Raw genomic sequence first — 17,909 nt, 5'->3', positions numbered from 1 at the left:
TTTAGTGCCCCGGATCAGTCCAACCAACACCTGTCCTATTCAATATCAAGTGGTAATCAGGTGACAAGTGCAAAGTCAATGACTGTCATTTGGTCCAAGATGTACTTATATCAGATATACTGACGAGCAACCTCATTTTCAAATATAATTTGAAAAAATAATCCAACAAAATTTAGATCAAGCAGTCTGTTCCACTACAAAAAACAAACTGTAACTTTAAGATCATTGAGGCACACAAGCCCGTTTAGCACAATCTCAACTTTAACATCTAAACAAAGCAGTCTGATAATCCATAGTCATTTATGTGTGCTCATATGCTGAAGGTTATTTGTTTTAGAAGAAAAAGGAAACCTGGACAATATTCAGATGAAAAGAAATTATAATTACTCTGCTGCTCTGTTTACTGAAACAAAGGGTAAGAGAGGTTGGGAGCATGGGCTGATAGTGCTTGCTGCACCATCTGGAATGGGTTTGGGACCTTGGTGCAGTGGGTGACACATCAGCACCACACTAGAAGGGGCTGGCAAAAGGTTAAATAAACATCAGGAAGGGGGGCAAAAAGTCAGAGAAACACTTATTGCTGAAGTCCAACATAAACTCCAAAAAATAACTACTGTGCTCTTGCGTTTTACAATGGAGCTTATGGGTACCAGGGTCCCAATGTATTTATAAAAGAAACCCCAAAAAAACAGCCATTTTAAAAGAAGGTTAGCTGTATGCTTCACTTCGCTGCTTGCCTTCTTTCCTAGCAACCTTTCAGAGCCAGACAGACGTGTATTCACCTCGGAAAGTCATCATCAAACACTTTTATTGACATTATTCAAAGCTTTTTTTTTTTTTTTACCACTTTTTAGAATTGTACATACTATACACAATACATACATATTATACTATCACATTATTTTTAAGAAACAATGGAACCAAAGACAACAGCAATTTATTGTTGTTTATGCAAAAAATTTTAGAGACTGCCTAAATAGATATGACTGGACCAAATTAAATATTTAATTAAGAACTCAGTCTCTCAAACCTAAATCCTCTTGTTAATGTTAATGTTACACACTATTGTCCCATGATGGTAATGCTTCTGCTCCTTTTAGTACTAGTCTCATGACAAGTGTTAGTACCTAATAATGTGACAGATATTGCACATACAGTACAGCACATTTTTGTCTAATGACTGAATGAGTGGTTTCATGATTTGAAAGAAATAAGTTACATTTTTGTTTTATTTTATATTAAAATAAATGAGCTATACAAGCATATAAAAATAAGAACTTGGAGAAAAGATTAAGTCTTGCTTTTGGTGTTTAGAATAAACTTCAATATTTCAACGTCTGTTGATTAACTGGCTACTTTGTAAAAAACAAACATGTCACATATTTTATCCAGTGGCATACAGTGTAGCACGTTACATTTATGTAAACATGCTCCATAGTACATTGTTATATTGACTCCATAAATTCTAACAACCATTCAGTTATCCTTTGAATTCCAACATACAGGATAAAAACACATTCACTTATTATTTTTAAAACACTGGCTACCATTCAACCAAATATCAGAGGAAAAAATAAAGCACAAATTACAAATCCTGAAACTACTGCACTGAACAAATTACCTAAGTAAAAAGTACTGTAAATTATAATGGCTGTGCAAATGTCAGTAAACATGGTTAAAGTCTAGGAATGCTATAGACTGCCAAACATAGAACAGTTCTAACAAATAATATATTTGTTCCCTTCAGGGCAATACTTTAGTAGTACACACATTACATTAACAGTAACAACAAAATAATCAACTTCTACATAAGTCCTAAAAATTTAAGGACAAAGCTTTTACCTTATACTGCAGGTTTGTTAACAAGAAGAAAGAACACTGGTATACATTCTCCAGTAAAACATTTAAAAAGGCAATTGATATACATTCCTCAAAAACAGAACTTAGACAGCTTCTAAACAAAAACCCATAGAATAAGAGCTCATGCCACGTGGAGCTCAGAGATAAATTATAAGCAGTTATGTTTGCAGAGTCACATGTGCATATAATTTCCTCACTTTTTTGTTGTAACTTGCCCCAAGATTGTTATGTTAAATTTCAGACATAAGCTATTTAAAAACAAAGAAGCAGAAGCAGTTAACATTACTTTAACAATTCTTTGAAATTACACAAAAAACAAGGTATGTTGCTAAAAATTAATATGTAATGCAAATGTATTGGATATATTTAAGTTAAAATTAAAAATTATTGCACTTTTCCAGATTCCCTGTATTTTAAAATAGCGATCTATTTATCAGAAAGGTCAAAATGTTGAGAGCATTCCAAATTCATTTTTCTGTTAAAGCGAGAAAGAATTCAAACCAATTCCACAGAAATCTAAGGCTCAACATAGTTATTGTAAAAAAAAAAAAAAAATCCAAATCATAAACAACCTTCCACTGACCAATACTTAACATGTTTTCATTGTTTAATCTAAAATCTACATAATGGGAGCAACCTCAAAAGTAACAAAGTCAGTTTTGAATGTAGAGTCCAAGCAAAAATTTAACTTTAAGGGAAGTTAAGATTAGCACCTGATGAACAAAAAAATTGAGATGAACAGCAAATGTTATTGACGGAAAAGCAGCCCCAGGAAGAAAACGTTAAGGAAAACAACAAATCGGAAATTGATAAGTGAATTTGTAATCAGCAAGGGCAGTGTTAGGTCCAGACTAGCAAGGACATAAAATGAAAGTGAGAGGAAAAAAAGAAAACACGTTGAAATGAGTACGTGTACACTATATATATATTCTATTTATTCTTTATTGAAATCTCAAAAAAAAAAAAAAAAAACACACTGAGGCAAAACCTCACTTTAACAGTTCTGATTTGCATAAAACAGTAAATTACTGACAGTACAAAATGTTAAAATACTACAAGTTAAATAAAACAATATGTAAAAAGCATTAAATAAAATAATTTATTTCTAATACAACCAAATACATAATTAAATACTTAACATGTTTTAGTGTAACAAGTCTATCCAATCTGAAATATCCTGAGACTAAACAACACTGCAGCTAAAAGCAGTCTTTCACAGATTAGAAAACCATGAAAAATATACAACACATGTAACTGCATAGCTCAAGTACTGTAGGTATAAGTAATAAAATGTTTTAAAAAATCTGTATTACTTATACATTTTCTAGGAAAAAAAAATCTAAGCAATACAAAATTATAGGCTACTAACATTAATATTGTTGTATTCATTTTTAAGACATGACTAATGCTTTTAAAATACTGGCAAAACAATACATGGTCAAATAGCTTACTAATCTCAAAAAGCAGAGATCAATCAGTGTGCTAAAAGAGCAAACAAGCAGATGGGGCTAAAAGGGTCATAATAGTGTACCCTAAAGTAAGTAAAGCAGCTGTGAACACAAATGCACCAAACACTTAACTGCATTGTGGTAAGTCTAAAAAGCTATCTTTGGATAATTTTTAATATGTATTCATTTACTGTTTTAATTCATACAGAGAACTGACTGGGGAAGCAGTAGATTGAATGTGCCTTCTGTGAAAAAGCAGCAGGGTACACATGAAGATGTATTTAATAATGAAGAAAGAATGGTACATATCACTGCGGTGGGTTGGCACGCTGCCCAGGATTGGTTCCTGCCTTGTGCCCTGTGTTGGCTGGGATTGGCTCCAGCAGACCCCCGTGACCCTGGGTTCAGATTCAGCGGGTTGGAAAATGGATGGATGGATGGTACATATCAGCATAGTAAATCATGTACTCATTGAAAGCTTCTTCTATGTAATGCTACTAGAAATTAATTATTTTACATTTTGCTTGATGTATGTCATTTTTTGCAGTATTTATTTCCAATACTCAAATAACCTAACTTTGTGTCTTTGGGATATTGGAAGGACACCAGGGTATCTGTGGAATAACATGTGAAGACAAGGGGAGAGTTACTGCCCAGGCTGGGTTTAAATCTAGTTTCTGGAGCTGTAACAAAGTAGCACTAACTATTATACCATCACAATGCTTCATATTATTTAAGTACACAATATACAAAAGAATCAGCTTTATTGAGGTGAGAGGAATAATAGAGGGAAAAAAAATAATAATGGTGGTATGCAGTGGTAATATGAAAAAAATAAAGAACAAAACGGAAATGGGACGGCCTAGCGGCTGGCACTACTGCTTCACAGATGCAGTACTCCAAGGTCAGATCTGGTAGAGTTTCAGTCCATGTAGAGCTTGAACATTCTTTTCATGTCTTCATGGGTTTTCCGAATGATACTCCAGTTCTCCTCCCGCATTTCCAAAGACATACAAGTTAGGTAAACTAGAAATTTCAAATTGGTCTTGAGTATGTGTGTGTGTGCCCAGTGTTATCAGGACTGGCACAAGACTAAATTTAATGAATAACATTTGAGAATATTACATAGCAAATTGAGACATCACTGATTTAAACAAGAAGCTAAATATTAAAGCAACCATGATTACTGGTACATTAAATTGATGAGAAAAGGTGCTAAATATTCATACAAGTTCAGTGAGCTGTTTTATAACATTTTAGACATTTAGATTTGTTGCAGATTCAAGCATTGTTTAAATATTTAGATTTACTGCATGCTCAATTGAAGAAATAAACACTTCATTGGATGAACAAAATTCAGCTGGTAAAATATAGCCATGCAAATGCTAAAATGCACGGCAGCACCGACACATACCAATGATACTGCATATGAAAATTAACATAATTCAGAGTTGCTGTTGAACAGGTGCGGTACAACAGCAAACAAGGACCTGTGAATTGTATGATACGGAACAGAGTATCACTGAGGTTTTTAAGTTAAGTGTTTCAGGTCAAGTACTAATCTAATCTGTGTTTACTGCTACACAAAACCCATTTCATGAGGCAGAGAAAAATAATCACTGAACAATTACTGATTAACAAAAGGTGCATCTCTGTGGAAGAGGTGCTTCATTTTTCATACTCAAGACCTATCTCATGTGATTTATGCAAATACAGTACTTATATCGCAGGCCATGCTAAATATGAGAAAAATTATTCCCTTGTCCTCTTGATTATTTGAGAGGAAAAAGTGTACAAAACTTGATTTTTGGAATTGGTCACATTCACTGTTACTTTTCTAATCTGCACTAAATTGACTATGCAGCCTACTCCTCAAATAAGATTTCCAGAAACAGAAAATACAGACAGACAGAGATAAATAAACAGTTCATTTTTGTTTTATACACAACTACGTAACAATAGCTAATGGTGTCCTCTAAACATTTACTAAATGACAGGCCACTAACAGTATTTTTGACCAAATAAAGTTGGATTAATTTGGGACACATTTACAAGAAGTCTTGTTGAAATAATGTGTAACTGTAGGCATCATTTAGACTGAAATGTAGGTCATACATTTAACCACATACTTGCATTCCCAGAAATCCAAGATACATTTTGTTCAATTTTCTCATGTTCTGAGTTAGTTAAGTCATAAATACAAAAAGAGAAATTTAAAAGATTAAAAAACAATTGACCTAAAAGAATATGGCAATTGTTCACGTATCCTTTGCCTGAAAATACCGTGTTTTCCTTTTGCCATAGTAAAAGAGCACCAGAGAATGGTTGCCATGTTACTAAAATGATTTAAACCAATGGCACTTTGGGGAAGACAATATAATGGCATCTGTGTTACAAAGCATCATTCATGGGAATCTACTCTTTTATAGGTTGCTCTAGGCCAACATGTCAGACCTAAAACTCTATCCACAAGAAGAATAGCCATCAAGCTACAAAGAGTACTATATAAATGGGAGTGAAATGAAAAAGAAAAGGTCCCTAAGACTATAATGTGACCTTGAGCCATTTACTGTCATCTGTACATGCAAAGATTTATTAACAACAGAAATCTTACTGAAAGGGAAAATACATTTCTCAGAGTTGATTACAAAAGCAAAGCTTTGTTTGGATGTTTGTAAAGAACAAGAAATGGGAACAAGGGCATAAAGAATGCTAATGGTAGTAATACCGGTACTACCAAATACAAACCAAAAAAACTCAAAATAAGTTAATGACCTAACAAGTGACAGATGCCCTATCCAACCATGAATATACTTTCTATAAGCAAATTCATTGGGTTAATAATTAAAAACCAGTGGAATTTTAAATCAATTAATATGCTGTGTCTACACTTATCAGTAACTTACTCTTGTATCTACACTAAGCATGATTTTCCACTTTATAACTTGTTATTAGATATGATTTAGGGAACTGCCACAATGCCTTAAACAGCAGTTCTTTGTCTTCATATAGAATTATTTTTCACCTTGTCATTTTTAAAATTAGATCCTTTTAGTTCCAATGAAAGACGATAGTACTCTGCTTCCACGGGATCAAGCATACAATCAGTCCCTTCTTGAACACAAGTGTCTAATAAAGCTGAATATGTGTGTCTGCTTGTAACAGTACAGACAACTCAAACTTTCTCAATGAAACATTAGAAAAAACCACTACCAAGAGATAAAAAGTACCACAAGAAAATCCTCTGAGGACACCCATGGGCGAATCTACTCTCAGGGCATTCTGGGAGCATGCCCAGGGGCCCGTGATGGCAAGGGGCCTTCTCACCTTAAACCAAGCTTGATGAAACAATAAAATATCTGCACACTGAAATGACTCCCCCACACTCAATGGAATGATGTAGACTCCAAGTACTGAAATGACAAAAGGGAATTGAGTCAAACGGTTGAGTCTCTGTACACGAAACGCAAGAGTGGAAAGAAAGAAAAAAAAAAAAAAAAAAAAAATTTTTATATTATTATTATTAATTAATTTATTAATTAAATTAATTATATATATATATATATATATATATATATATATATATATATATATATATATATATATATATATATATATATATATATATATATATATATATATATATATACACACACACACACATATATATATATATACATATATATATACGAGATGTGGCAGAAAAGTAATGTGACTGATTTTTTATTTACCAAAGTTTTTATTTTTTACAAACATCAATGTTATCCCCTTCAAAGTAGTTCCCTTGGGCAGCTACACACCGATGGAGACGTTGTTCTCACTGTTGGTAGCAGCGGTGGAAGTCTTCAACCGGTATGGTCTTCAGCATGTCCGTTACACTCTTTTGGATGTTTTCTAAAGTCCCGAAATGACATCCTTTGAGGACATTTTCAGTTTAGGAAAAAGGAAAAAGTCACACGGACTGAGGTCAGGTGAATAAGGGGGCTGGGGAACCACAGGAATGCCTTTTGAGGTCAAAAATTCTGTTATGGAGAGGGCAGTTTTTCGGCACCATTTTGGCACAGACCTTTCGCATGTGCAAATGTTCAGTCAAAATTTAATGAACGGTAAATCTGTTCAAATTTAATTGTTCACTCAACATTTTTAATGTTAAACGACGGTCTGATCTCACAAGAGTGTTCACACGTTCGATGTTTTTATTGGTTTTCGAAGTTAAAGTCCTCCCTGAACGGTGTTCATCTTCAACGTGTTTTCTGCCTTCCAAAAATGATTTGTGCCAGCGAAAAACTTGAACTTGGGATAAAGAATGTTCCCCATAGGCCTGTTTTAACTTTTCAAACGTCACACTTGCCGTTTAATGGCACAACGTTGCTCCAAATTCCGCTGTTCCATTTTGCGTGACACACAACCAAAAACACAACTTTGCTAATAGCAGTCACAAAAATCACGTAGTTAACGGAAGGAGTTGAAACACGCACTGAGCTATGGGAGGGTACTGATACACGTGCTCTATCAAAGACAACAGCGCAGCATTGCCAGATCGCTTGCAGTGTTGCCAGTCTCATTACTTTTCTGCCACACCTCGTACATATACATATACATAGGTTTGGATTTTTTTTTCTCCCTAAAAATAAAAACCATCATTTAAAAACTGCATTTTGTGTTTACTTGTGTTATATTTGACTAATGGTTAAATGTGTTTGACGATCAGAAACATTTTGTGTGACAAACATGCAAAAGAATAAGAAATCAGGAAGGGGGCAAATAGTTTTTCACACCACTGCATGTATATATATATATGGCCCTGTGTGAAAAAGTAATTGCCCCCTGAACCTCATATCTGGTTGGGTCACCCTTATCAGCAATAACTGCAATCAAGCGTTTGCGATAACTTGCAATGAGTCTTTTACAGCGCTCTGGAGGAATTTTGGCCAACTCATCTTTGCAGAATTGTTGTAATTCAGCTTTATTTGAGGGTTTTCTAGCATGAACCGCCTTTTTAAGGTCATGCCATAGCATCTCAATTGGATTCAGGTCAGGACTTTGACTAGGCCACTCCAAAGTCTTCATTTTGTTTTTCTTCAGCCATTCAGAGGTGGATTTGCTGGTGTGTTTTGGGTCATTGTCCTGTTGCAGCACCCAAGATCGCTTCAGCTTGAGTTGACGAACAGATGGCCGGACATTCTCCTTCAGGATTTTTTGGTAGACAGTAGAATTCATGGTTCCATTTATCACAGCAAGCCTTCCAGGTCCTGAAGCAGCAAAACAACCCCAGACCATCACACTACCACCTCCATATTTTACTGTTGCTATGATGTTCTTTTTCTGAAATGCTGTGTTCCTTTTACGCCAGATGTAACGGGACATTTGCCTTCCAAAAGTTCAACTTTTGCCTCATCAGTCCACAAGGTATTTTCCCAAAAGTCTTTGGCAATCATTGAAATGTTTCTTAGCAAAATTGAGACGAGCCCTAATGTTCTTTTTGCTTAACAGTGGTTTGCGTCTTGAAAATCTGCCATGCAGGCTGTTTTTGCCCAGTCTCTTTCTTATGGTGGAGTCGTGAACACTGACCATAATTGAGGCAAGTGAGGCCTGCAGTTCTTTAGACGTTGTACCGGGGTCTTTCGTAACCTCTCGGATGAGTCGTCTCTGCGCTCTTGGGGTAATTTTGGTCGGCCGGCCACTCCTGGGAAGGTTCACCACTGTTCCATGTTTTTGCCATTTGTGGATAATGGCTCTCACTGTGGTTCGCTGGAGTCCCAAAGCTTTAGAAATGGCTTTATAACCTTTACCAGACTGATAGATCTCAATTACTTCTGTTCTCATTTGTTCCTGAATTTCTTTGGATCTTGGCATGATGTCTAGCTTTTGAGGTGCTTTTGGTCTACTTCTCTGTGTCAGGCAGCTCCTATTTAAGTGATTTCTTGATTGAAACAGGTGTGGCAGTAATCAGGCCTGGGGGTGGCTACGGAAATTGAACTCAGGTGTGATACACCACAGTTAGGTTATTTTTTAACAAGGGGGCAAATACTTTTTCACACAGGGTTTGGATTTTTTTTCTCCCTAAATAATAAAAACCATCATTTAAAAACTGCATTTTGTGTTTACTTGTGTTATATTTGACTAATGGTTAAATGTGTTTGATGATCAGAAACATTTTGTGTGACAAACATGCAAAAGAATAAGAAATCAGGAAGGGGGCAAATAGTTTTTAACATATACTAGCATATATACTAACATATATACTAGCAAAATACCCACGCTTCACAGCGGCAAAGTACTGCCTTAAAAGTTTTATTAAGAAGAAATTTAAATCTTTTTAAACCGAGGGAAAATATACCAATAATTATTTGTTAAGGATCTCTTTGTATACCACATTGTGAGTTCAGCCCTCCGGTTGTAATATGACCAAGCTGTGCGCTGAGCTTACTCTTAAGCATGCAACGTACAGTTGGCCATATGAACAGTAATCTTGTTTCAAATCTCACAGCTTGGATTGCTGCTATCATAATCTGTTTGAGTTTTATGGTTTGTATCAATTACGACAGTATTTGTAGGACTTGTATTGAAGAGACATTCGGCATCTGTCAAGCGCTGTAAGTATACAACCAGTTTCATCGATAACTTCACATCCAGCTTTTGAGAGTTTAAACATTCATAGAAATCAAAGTGTCCACTACTGAAATTGTCACCTGTGAATCTAAGATGTTGAAGAGGCATTGGCGGTTGTCCAAAGGTGTAAAATATTTGGCCATTTCGGTACACTTGAAAGTGAAAACCGAACAATTCAGCAGTAGCCATCAACTCACATACAGATGCATAGGTGAATGGCTTAAGCATTTCATTCTTATAGTGCTCCAGTGTAGTATAATTATCTACTGTACCGTCATCAGTCCACACCTTGAACCTGTCCCAGTCATTCAATACATAAGACACAAAGTTCCTCCGGATAACAAAAGTGAGCCTGATATGGCCGTGCATTATGTAACAAAGAGAATGGAAAAAGTAGGTGCCATCTCCGGGCATGGAAACCACTCGGTAAGTGACAGTTCTTTGATCGATGGTGATTACCTCGATAGACATGTTAATGCGGGTACGGTTGGAATAATAAAGAAAATGGGTACCTGAATAATGTAAAGTAAGTTTAAAATACCTAGACAATAACTATAATCGTAATAAATGAACAATAAAACAGCGGAGAAGCCGTGGATTAAATAAAAAGGCTGTAGTTATCAGCAGGGAGACGTGAATCCCGTGGCGAAGCAAGAAAGGGAATGTAGAGACTGGAGCGACGGACGGCCTTATATAGGCAGGCAGCCAACAACGTGGGAGGCGTTTGGATGGGTGACCCAACGCCGCCTCACACGGTGACCGAGCTGCAGGCTATGGACGCATATATGTATGTAAGTAGGATTCAGTTAGCGTTGGGAACCCGCATATCAAATTTCTTGAAGATGGGCCCATAAGTAACAAAGACTGTTGAAAAGTTCAATATGGCGGCCGACAGTGGTATCACACCACCGAAATAAGTACCAAATTTCAGCCTTCTACCTACACGAGAATATGGAGAATTAGTGACGTTGGAAAGTTCAATATGGTGGCTAAAAGTGGCGTCATACCACCGAAATAAGTACGTACATTGGTTTTGGTTAGCACAGGGAACCCGCCTACCAAATTTCGTGAAGATGGGGCCATAAATAAGAAAGTTCAACATGGAGGACGTTGTTGACCGTTACGCGTAGAATTTCGAAATGAAACCTGCTTAACTTTTGTAAGTAAGTTGTAAGGAATGAGCCTGCCAAATGTCAGCCTTCTACCTAAACGGGAAGTTGGAGAATTAGTGACGTTTGGGAAATTCAATATGGCGGCCGACAGTGGCGTCATACCATTGAAATAAGTACGTACATCGGTTTCAGTTAGCGCAGGGAAGCCGCCTACCAAATTTCATGAAGATGGGGCAATAAATAAGAAAGTTCAACATGGCAGACGTTGTCAGCCGTTATCGACCGTTATGACTGTTACAATAGTTAAGCAGGTTTTATTTCGAAATTCTACGTGTAAGTAAGCTGTAAGGAATGAGCCTGGCGAATTTCAGCCTTCCACCCACACGGGAAGTTGGAGAATTAGCGATGAGTCAGTCAGTCAGTGAGGGCTTTGTCTTTTATTAGTATACTAGCAAAATACCCGCGCTTCGCAGCGGAGAAGTAGTGTGTTAAAGAAGCAATGAAAAAGAAAAGGAAACATTTTGAAAATAACGTAACATGATTGTCAATGTAATTGTTTTGTCACTGTTGTGAGTGATGAGTGTTGCTGTCATATATAAATATATATATATATTTACACACACACATACATACATACACACATATATATATATATATACATACATACATATATATATACATATATATATACACATACATACATACATACATACACACACACATATATAAACATATATATACATATACATACATATCTACATATATACACACACAGCTATTTCCTATCAGTGCAATACGCTGCTTGTTAAAACAGATAACTCCCGCTCTTACGTGCAAGTCTGCGTGGATATTATGAACTATCGTATTTGTTCAAGTTCTATTTAAATTTTAAATAGAAGGAATTTTTATTTAGTCGACAGAAATATCTTTTGTAGGAATGGTAAAAACAGACAGGAATATTATTCCTGAATAAATCAACTCAAACCTTAAACAACTTATAATATTTTGCTCTCCATAAAAATATATCCTGTCTAAATTATACAAGTTAGAAATAAAGTAAATGTTAAAAGAACAAACATTCAAATTTCTTTACTCTTATGTAATTTTATATAAAAAATAAACTTTTATTTTATTTTTATTTTATTTTAAATATCCCAAAAGATTTTGCTCTCCATAAAAATATATCCTGTCAAAATTATACAAATTCAAATATGAACATGCTGCATAACAAAACCTGGAAATATAAAATGTGTTCCTTTCAGCAATAACAAATCAAATCATTCAGTTGTCTTTGCTCATATGTCATTTTAGAGCTGGACGCCTGCCATCTTTTTTTGGCAACAAGTTCGTTTATGTTTGGTGTGAGGTTCTGTGTTGTGGAGATTCTCAGGATGGATTGCAGGTGCTCATCAGTGAGGCGACTCCTGTGTGCTGTTTTGTTAGTCTTTATCACTGAGAAGAGCATCTCACACAGATATGTGCTACCAAACATGCACAAGGTTCGAGCCGCATGTAGACGGACTTTTTTTGTTCTTCAAAGTCACCAAAGCGCCGTGTAAACTCAGTGCGCTCAGTTTATCAGCAAAGTGCGTATTTGGGAACACCGTAGTGACGACTTGGTTCAACATTACTTGGCAACAGGGAAAGTGGGGCAAGTTGCACTGGTGCATTTGTGTCTCCCATAAAAGCAGCTTCACTTGAAATCACTTTGTGATTGTGCACGGGTTAAAACGTCCGCTGAAGTGTCAGATTCTTCTTTAACTCTTCTGCTTTCTGTATCTTCTGCATTGCATTCAGGTCTTTCAGGTTACCCTGATGTTTTGTCTCATAGTGCCGTCTTAGATTAAATTCTGTAATTACAGCCACATTAGCTCCACAAATGAGACACACGGGTTCAGTAAACATATACTCAGCCTCCCATCGGTTTTTAAAGGCTCTATTTTCAGAATCAACTTTTCTCTTCAGCATCGTGTGAGCTAGCCGCAATAACTTGCAGCATCATAAGCTAGACTTGATTAACGCGGTAAGTGTTCGGCAAGGCAGCTGAAGCGCTGCATTATGGGATCTGTAGTTTATTGTGTTACCAGCGCTTCATATACCCGGCCATTAATAACAATAATACAGTATATAAAATGATCTCGCGGGCGGATATAATTACACGCGGGCGGATGTGGCCCGCGGCCCTTGAGTTTGACACATATGGACTAAATAGAACTTGAAAAGATATATTTTTTCAAATGTAATCTCGCAATTCAGATAGAGTTGACGCGCACTACAGCCTGCATGCCTCAATAAGTCATCCTCCCTCGCTCTTACTTTTTACCGTTCATCTAATGAATACACTGAGTATGGCTTTACCAAAACAATCATTGATGGCGAATAAAGTATCCATTATTCGAGTATGTAGATCGGGGTATATATTAGGCTTGGGCGGTAAAACGGTAATATGGTATCCCGCGGGATCTAAAAATAGCAACGGTGTCAGTTTCAATACCGTTATACCGTCATAAAAACAATGCACTTATATAGGAGACAAGGATTAAATATTAAATATAATTTATTTAATGGCTAAAAATGCATATGCGATGCGTGGTTGTCATCACGCGACAGCGTGGAGGAGAAAGAGAGAGGTGGGGAAAGATGGCGAGTCGCGCACCAAGTGACCTGGTCTCGAAAAAGAACACAACTTCTGCAGTTTGGCAGTATTTCGGGTTTCGGCCGAACGAGAAGGGAGAGGCGGTAAATATGGAAGAGGCAATTTGCAAATTGTGCAACAAAAAGGTGACCGCGAGAGATGGAAATACCTCGAACCTAAGGTCGCGTATACGAAACCACCATCCACTCACTGCTGCGAGGATGGACCCGAGTTCACTCAGTGCAACAGTTTCAACTCCTCCCGATGCAGGACCAACAACATTTAGGTCCACCGCCAGTACGCAGCCGACAATAATGGGGGCCTTCGGGAAAGCAACAAAGTACAAAAGGGACAGTGTCCGTTGGAAAACCTGTACTGATTCAGTGACAAAATACTTGGCGAAGGAAATGGTCTCTTTCCACACAGTGGAAAAAAAGTCCTTTACGGACATGGTAAAGGTCCTAGATGCCCAGTACGGGCTGCCTGGACGGAAATATTTCTCACAAACAGCCGTCCCACATTTATATAGTAAAGTTAGAGACAATGTTCAAGTGCTGCTGTCAGCGTCACACAGTTATTCCTTAACAACTGACATGTGGTCGTCAGTTAACATGACACCATATATGTCTCTGACTGTCCATACTATTACACCTGACTGGAAACTTGAATCCAAATGCCTCCAAACTACGTATTTTCCTGAGAGTCATACAGTGGACAATCTTGCTGCTGCGCTCAGAGCTGCACTTCAGGAATGGCAACTTGACGAGAAAAAACTTTCAGCCATAACCACTGACAACGCTGCCAACATTCATGCCGCAATCAGGTCCCTGCATTGGCCGTGGCTATGCTGCTTCGTCACAATCTAAACTTGGCTGTCACAAATGGATTGCATGACCAGAGGCAAAAAACCGAGCGCGCCCTCGGACTATGCCGTAATATTGTCGGGGCCTTTTCACACAGCTGGCAACGTAAGCATGAACTTCACAAGAAGCAAGTGGACTTGGGACTCCCAAAACATAGTCTCATAACGGTAAGCATAAAACATGCAGAGAGTTCCTCAGGGGCAGGGGCTCAAATATAAAAAAAAGGATATATATATATATATATATATATATATATATATATATATATATATATATATATATATATATATATATATATGCTTTGCATCACATAAATTATATTGAAAAGTAGGCTATATTAAAATAGAAAACCATTTTTTAAATTGTAATTTTTTTCCTGTATTTTTTATCAAGTAAATGCAGGCTTGATGCTCATAAGGGACTTATTTAGCCTAAAATAAATGTGCATGCAAATTTGACCAAGTGGAATAATATACGTTAATGGACTTATTTATTTATGCATTCATTCGTTTATTTAGGCCTATTTATTCATTCATTCGTTTATTAACGAATGAATTGGCCTAAATAAAATGAATTTCGTTTATTTATGCCTATTTATTCATTCATTCTTTTATTTATGCCTATTTATTCATTCATTTGTTTATGCCTATTTATTCATTCACTTGTTTATTTAGGCCTGTTCATTCATTTAATCATTTATTCATCATTCATTAATTAATTCATCCATCCATCCATCCGTCGGCAGGACTGCGCAACTCGCTGGGGCTCCAAACTGGCAATGGTGGAGCGAATCCTTGAGCAGGCCCAAGCGATCAGACACGTCCTGTCTGATGACAGAAGGAGCAGCCTGTCCCTGACCTGGCAGGACATGGACGTCTTGAAAGCTGTTCACGAAGCACTGAAACCAGTCGGTGACTTCACTGATATTTTGTCAGGAGAAAATATGTGACCAGTTCCTGTATCCTCCCCATACTACAGCTCTGCAGGGACAATGTGTTGGCTGCGTCAGAAAATGATCCCCAGCTAACAAAGTCAATCAAAACTGGAATTCTAACAAAGCTGGAGGCCAAGTATGAATCCAATTCAGTGCGCAAAATATTGTGAAAATGCACTTTCCTCGACCCTCGTTACCGTGGAGGATATGAGACGGATGACAACGAATTGGCTGAGACCAAGGCTGAATTACAGGCTGAGATCGTGAGCTTAGAGGCAGCAAGTCCAGTGGCCATCAGAGTGGAAGAGGGAGAGGAGCAGCCTGCACCCTCACGAAAAAAGATGACTTTGGGGAGTATGCTGCAAAAAAAATCTGATGCAATGGCAGGTCCCGTCGGCACCGTAGAGGACCGAGTTGGAGCTGAAATAACAGCCTACTTTTTGGAGCCAGTTACTCAAGGAGACGAGGACCCACTTTCTGGTGGGCGTTTTCCCCAGATGTCACGAGTGGCACGAAAGTACCTGTGTGTCTGTGCCACAAGCACACCATCGGAGCGGGTTTTCAGCACCGCAGGTAAAGTTGTCGGTCCACAACGTGCCCTGTTAAAGCCGGACAAAGTAAACATGCTGGTTCTTCTAGCGAGAAATCTTGAATAGATTGATGCCACTTGGCATTCGTTCCTTTTCGCACTGTGTTTATTTTTATTTAATTGATTCAGGTATTTTTATTTGGTTTACGTTAAAAACGATATTGGAAAGAAGACGTTTTTGTTTAGGACTATTGCTTTGCAATACTTTTTATAATATGGATGATGTTTATGTTAATTCAACTCTGGTTGACTGTTGTGGGTCTAGTTGCACTTTTTTATAAGCTGCTCATCTTTGTTATTAAAAGTTGTTCAGGCGGTGTGATTTAATTTAATTGATTTGTGTGCTGCTCTCAGGAAAACTGTTCTGGATGTTTATGTTAATTTAATTCTGTTTGACTGTTGTATTTGCACTTTTTTATAAACTGCTATTTGTTGCTAATAAAATTTGTTAATATTGTTCTGCATGTTATTTTGTTATTGTTTCAGTATTAGTGTTTGATATTCAGTTTCTGAACGGTTTAGGCACAAGCCAACAGTTTGGTGACGCTGTCTGAGCCTTACGTCACAATTTTTTTATTATTCACGGTAATACCATATATATATATATATATATATATAAACACATATATATATATATATATATATAACATATATATATATATATATATATATATATATATAAACAATATATATATACATATATATATACATATATATATATATATATATATATATATATATATATATATATATATATATATATATATATATATATATACATATATATATATATATATATATATATATATATATATATATATATATATATATATATACACACATACATACATATATACATATATATATATATATATATATATATATATATATATATATATATATATATATATATATATATACACCCGCAGATCGAACGGAGACGAGTGTGTTAAATAAGCTATGAAAAGAAAAGGGAACATTTTAAAAATAACTTAACATGACTGTCAATATACAGTAATTGTTTTGTGAGTTTTACTGAGTGTTGCTGTCATCAAGGATTTGATTATCATTATTTCTTTCAATCAGGTTCGTATTTGTAAGATGTGTTGTGTTCAAGTTACATTCCGTGTTTGTCAATCGTTGTAAAGATGACAGGTTTCATTTATCGATTCGTTTCTTACTGCATCAATAAACAGCTCGTCTTCTTCTTTATCTGAGACCCGACACACTGCATGCACAAGTTTTTTTTTTTTACACCGTCTTCCATTAGCGGGACATTGACTTTTTCCACCGTGTGCTTTGTTTCCACAGTAGCTGCATTTATGAATATGCTTGTATGTATCAGACGCCTTCATATTTTTTGCTGCCTTTTCAATTGTGTAATTCGTTTTTTGTTCAGCGCTCTTTGGAACTGTTCCTTTTTGTCTGTGCACTGCGTCAGTTCACATGAGCCACTCGGTGTACATGCATCGAAGTTTCCCAGCTGTGCTGGTGCCATGTCGTGCTATGTCCATGGCTGTATCTAATGTTACCAAAGTCCCGGCACTTAAAACTTTCTCTCGCAGTTTTGCTGAGTTTGTGCCAAACACCACCCTGACCATCTCATCTTCCTCTCCATAAACACAGTCCTTCACCCGTGAATATTTAGTGGGAGTTTGCTATTGGATTGCCGTTGACGGACGGCCTTATATGGGTAGGCACTAAATTACAAACGCCAGCGCAGCCTGTCTATGAACTTAATTTAAAGTTTAGGTTTACATCGTGCTTTGTTTCCGAAGTAGCAGAACTCATGAATATGGTTGTATATGTCACTCGCTCGCTTCTTATTGTTTCGCTGCCTTCTCAATTATATAATG

At 36.6% G+C, this 17,909-nt stretch overlaps 1 protein-coding gene across 5 annotated transcripts in view; it reads right to left on the bottom strand.

Annotated features, from left to right (window-relative positions):
- LOC120539251 (serine-rich coiled-coil domain-containing protein 2-like) overlaps positions 1–17,909 on the bottom strand; it is a 198,323-nt gene that overhangs the window by 146,132 nt on the left and 34,282 nt on the right. Inside the window, exon 1 of one of the 5 annotated variants that reach the window (XM_039769159.1) lies at positions 1,843–1,910. The exons of the other annotated variants lie outside the window; for them this stretch is intronic. The gene's annotated coding sequence lies outside the window, so the exon portion shown is untranslated. Of the gene's footprint in view, positions 1–1,842; positions 1,911–17,909 lie in introns of those variants that run through there. 5 annotated transcript variants of the gene reach the window in all.

The sequence above is a fragment of the Polypterus senegalus genome, chromosome 1 (genome assembly GCF_016835505.1).
Source record: "Polypterus senegalus isolate Bchr_013 chromosome 1, ASM1683550v1, whole genome shotgun sequence".
Taxonomy (NCBI): Eukaryota; Metazoa; Chordata; class Cladistia; order Polypteriformes; family Polypteridae; genus Polypterus; species Polypterus senegalus.
Note: the sequence above shows the minus strand (reverse complement) of the source record. Positions and strands in the feature narration are given on the sequence as shown.